Raw genomic sequence first — 5544 nt, 5'->3', positions numbered from 1 at the left:
TCTGTTACGTCTGCCACAGTCAGACTACACTCAAGTCACCCCTGTGTACCATGTAACATACACAAGCACTTGCAGGCGCAACCAAGAGGAAAACAATTCTTCAAAACAAACAGAACTTGCTAGAGACTAATGCGAACCTTTTTCTGCAGAGGTCGCCTCACAGATACAGGGAAAGTTGGAGTACTCTGCCGGCTTTATAAGGTCAGCGCAGCAGCAGTACAGCCAGTTCCTCGCCGAGCTACGACCATCTCCGACGCTCTTGATGAATGGTCGTCTACAAGTTATTTGTTTTTGTGTGTATATAGTGATTGTTCGAAAAGTGTAGTTTAGTTTCAATAAACGACATTATACTGTTCTACAATACTGAGTATTCACCAGTACCCAATTTTGTAGGAACGATGTCCAGACTGTGCGTTGCAGTATTTGCGTTATTGCTAGTGTTGCTGTCATCACTTGGCAGTAGACGCCGGTACTGTAAGGCTACGAAGGCCTGAAACTCAGGCGTGAGTGTGCTTTACAGCTGCAGACAGTGAACATGGGTCTGGACAAGATCAGCGGCACCTTACTCCTATGGCTGTCCCGTCAAAGCAACAGCACTAGTGCTGCAGGTCTTCGCCAGTATCGACACACTGAAAGAGTATCGAGACCTCCTCTTCCCGCACCTGGGTTGAAGAACATGATTCGGAAGTTCTAATTAATTAGTGTTTTGGGAATTGCTTCTGGGGGAGGCTGCTTGCCAGTTGCACCAAATATTTTTGAAGGAGTTGTTATGCCGTGGCTGAGGATGCTGGACGCAATGTGCGGTCGTGAAGCACTGCGCGAGTCGCGGCACGACCGCTGAACGTTCTATGGCTGGGCTGCGAACAGTTGTGGAATGGAGTCTCCGATCCGGGTCGAGGCTGCTGTGGGCGCAAATGGTCGTGACATCGAGCAACCCGGATCGTAAGCGTTGTACGCAGTTAAAAAATGTTCCCATCTCACGTGGATGTTCAAATGTGTTTCTTTCAATGGTTTATTCATTATTCCTCTTACGCATGTCATTAAAAGTGTTTCCACAAAAGCTTGTTGCCCTACAATCACTCGTTTGTCATGGGGACCGTCTCAAGTAGCAAAAGTTTAATTATAACGACGGTGTACTTTCGATAGCAAAAGTATTGTGTGTCTGTTAGAAATGACTTTGACTAAGTTCGGATGAAATAAAATCCAGACCCATACTGCTGAGAGATTCTGTCATGTTTCTGTCTCACATATGATAGAGATGTTTATACCAAATAAACTAACATACGACAGAGCTGGTACACAAAACGGGTTAGAACACTGTTGCAGGAACAACGAAACAAACAAGCCAAATTTAAGCAGACGCAAAATCCCCAAGATTGGCGATCCTTTACAGAAGTTCGAAATTTAGCGCGGAGTTCAATGCGAGACACCTATAACAGTTTCCACAACGAAACTTTGTCTGGAAACCTGGCAGGAAATCGAAAGAGATTCTCGTCGTATGTGCAGTATGTTAGCGGCAAGAAACGATCAATGCCTTCTCTGCGCGATAACAATGGAGATACTATGGAAGACAGTGCTGCCAAAGCAGGGTTACTAAACACAGCCTTCCGAAATGCCCTCACAAAAGAAGGCGAAGCAAATATTCCAGAATTCGAATCGAGAACAGCTGTCGAGTAACGTAGAAGTAAATATCCTCGGAGTAGTGAAGCAACTCAAATCACTTAAGAAAAGCAAGTCTTCTGGTCCACACTGTATACCAATTACGTTCCTTTCCGAGTATGCTTATGCGTTAGCTCCATGCTTAACAATCATATACAACCGTTCGCTCGACCAAAGATCCATACCCAAAGATTGAAATGTTGCACAGATCAGACCAATATTCAAGGAAGGTAGTAGGAGTATTCTACTAAATTACAGGCCCATATCTTTAACGTCGATATGCAGCAGCATTTTAGAAAATACATTGTGTTCGAACATTATGAATTATCTCGAAGGAAACGGTCTATTGACACACAGTCAACATGGGTTTAGAAAACATCGTTCCTGTGAAACACAACCAGCTCTTTATTCACATGAAGTGCTGAGTGCTGTTGACAAGGGATTTCAGATCGATTCCGTGTTCCTGGATTTCCGGAAGGCTTTTGACACTGTACCACACAAGCGGCTCGTAGTGAAATCGCGTGCTTACGGAATATCGTCTCAGTTATGTGACTGGATTTGCGATTTCCTGTCAGAGAAGTCACAGTTCGTAGCAATTGACGGAAAGTCATCGAGTAAAACAGAAGTGCTTTCAGACGTTCCCCTAGGTAGTGTTATAGGCCCTTTGCTGTTCCTTATCTATATAAACGATTTGGGAGACAATCTGAACAGCCGTCTTCGGTTGTTTACAGATGACGCTGTCGTTTATCGAGTAATAAAGTCATCAAAAGATCAAAACAAACTGCAAAACGATTTAGAAAAAATATCTGAATGGTGCGGAAAGTGGCACTTGACCCTAAATAACGAAAAGTGTGAGCTCATCCACATGAGTGCTAAAAGGAACTCGTTAAACTTCGGTTACACGATAAATCAGTCTAATCTAAAAGCCGTAAATTCGACTAAATACCTAGGTATTACAATTACGAACAACTTAAATTGGAAGGAACACATAGAAAATGTTGTGGGGAAGGCTAACCAAAGAGTGCGTTTTATTGGCAGGACACTTAGAAAATGTAACAGACCTACTATGGACACTGCCTGCACTACGCTTGTCCGTCCTCTTTCAGAATACTGCTGCGCGGTGTGGGATCCTTCCAAGATAGGACTGAAAGAGTACATTGAAAAAGTTCTAATAAAGGCAGCACGCTTCTTATTTTCGCGAAATGTGGGAGAGAGTGTCACTGAAATCATACGGGATTTGGGCTGGTCATCATTAAAAGAAAGGCGTTTTTCGTTGCGACGGAATCTTCTCACGAAATTCCATTCACCAACTATCTCCACCGAATGCGAAACTATTTTGTTGGCTCTAACCTACATAGGGAGGAACGATCACCACGATAAAATAAGGGAAATCAAAGCTCGAACGGAAAGATACAGGTGTTCATTCTTTCCGCGTGCTATACGAGGTTGGAATAATAGAGAATTGTGAAGGTCGTTCGATGAACCCTCTTCCAGGCACTTAAATGTGATTTGCAGAGTATCCATGTAGATGTACTTATTGCAACTGAAAGGGTCTCAATTTTGAGCACACTTCTCAGTTTTCTCTGTTACCTGTTTTCACGAGTATTGTACCAGGTTGCTTTCATAAACAGTATTTAACGAGCGCTCACCACGCCCTGGTGATTTTAAACGCTCAGCACTCTGCGCGGCTGGCAGTCGTTTAAACGGCTCATAGATCAGAACGGATAAGGACGTCCGTTCACGCCGGCGACTTTACTCACCTCGCTGCCGGCGCCTGTGACAGCGGCCGTATTCTAACTGAACCCTGTCTTTAACGAGCTCGTTAGCCTCCTAGAGACAACTAACTTAGTTCATTAACTCCCAGCAACTTCTTCGTTTACAAAAGCGAGTCACCTACCAGATAGAGCGGCAAGGAATTCTCTGCAGCCCTAAAATACCCCACCCGGCACAACAAAACCGACCCGCATTCGGTGCCCCGATCGCTCGCCATTCCTTACGGTACTGAGTTTTGTCGCTGACTTCCATTCGCAATACCGCTACGTCTCCTTAGCTCACACTGGATAGTGGCACCGCCTGTGATATTCGTTTTTCGTACGAAGCATCAGTTTCTCGAAGATAACACACATATTCCGCATTTGCCACTTCTGTATACCAAATAACTGAACATGACGCGTTTCGGTAGTCGCGTCCCTCCTCAGCTGCATACAGAAGTCTTCTGCATTATTCTGTCAAGAATCGAATCCCTACGTTTTAAGGAAAGCTAGTTTTTCATGCAACTAGCGTTTATGGGTGTGGATGACCTGTGTTCATAGGGCTCATATTATTTTAGCTGCAAGTTTATTTTACTGTTCCGCGTAAGCTCTCTACTAGGAAACTGTTAACATAATTTAATTAATTTCTGGTGCTTGCATTGCTTAATTAGTAGACTTCTGGCATCCCTTGCTCGTAATCGGTTTTTTTTTTTTTTTTACAATTATGACCATGTACTTTGGTTCAAATGGCTATGAGCACTACGGGACTTAACTTCTAAGGTCATCAGTCCGCTAGAACTTAGAACTACTTAAACCTAACTAACCTAAGGACAGCACACAACACCCAGTCATCACGAGGCAGAGAAATTCCCCGACCCCGCCGGGAATTGAACCCGGAAACCCGGGCGTGGGACGCGAGAACGCTACCGTGCGACCACGAGCTGCGGACACCATGTACTCTAACCAGAATTACCACGGTTAAAGTGATTGTCATTGGTATGTACAGGGTTACATTTACTGAACTATTAAAAAAAAACATAAATTTAGTTACAAACTACGGCGTGCACACACTTTATTCAACATGAAAACATCACTTCACATATTCGGATTTAAGTTATGAAATGTTCTATATACCTGCCATCATTGGCGATGATGTAGAGTATCGAATAGCGAAATTCTGCCTCACCCGCTGAAGTGTCAGAAAATCGATGCTGTCGATGACCACCTGAATGACTGTTTTCAGGTCAGCAATGGTTTCGGGGTTAGTGCTTCAATATAGCCCCATAAGAAGAAGTCGCATATATTCAGATATGGAGAATATCCTATCGTGGTCCATGACAGTTGCCTCTGGGGACCACAGAGCTAGAACGCGGCCCCCAGAGTGCTCCTCCACGACATCAGACGCTTTCCTGCTTCTATGCGGTCGAGCTCTGTCTTGCATGAACCACATCTTGTCGAAATCAAGACCACTTTGGATAATGGGGATGAAATAATCGTTCAGAACCTTCACGTACCATTCGGTACTTACCGTGCCATCGGGGACTATCGCACCGATTATTCGGTGACTGGACACTGCACACCACACAGTGGTGAAGAGACTTCTCTATCTCGAAATGCGGATCTCACTCCCCAAATGCTCTAATTTTGCTTATTGATGGGACTGTCGAGTGAAATTGTGCTTCATTGCTAAACCAAACCATACTAATTCGCATCACGCCCCGTGGTCAACCGTGCACTTTGAACGTCATAACGCAAACAGTTCAGAAGTTATGACGATTTTATTCCATATACTTCAATAATTGTCACCCCGCGCTATTACCGATGGGAAACCATTGAAAGTTTCACGACAGTTTTATAATTTCTTATTAAAAATCAGCCATTAGTTATTTTAGGTTTTACACTCACACTGTTGACATAATCCTACTTTTCATAAATGTAAGGCCATTGCCAGTGGTTCTTCTCCCACTGCACTGCATCAGTCAATTTCAGTATGTTTAGTGCGACAACCCGCTTCAAGTCCGTGCACATACGCATGGCTCGCCACACTGCACACTGCTTTATGAGACAAAGTCTGCAGCCACACTGTGCTTGATGTCAAAGAAAACCCACGGTGCAAGAAAGGGTACACCGCCCC

Source organism: Schistocerca americana, chromosome 8 (genome assembly GCF_021461395.2).
Source record: "Schistocerca americana isolate TAMUIC-IGC-003095 chromosome 8, iqSchAmer2.1, whole genome shotgun sequence".
Taxonomy (NCBI): Eukaryota; Metazoa; Arthropoda; class Insecta; order Orthoptera; family Acrididae; genus Schistocerca; species Schistocerca americana.
Note: the sequence above shows the minus strand (reverse complement) of the source record.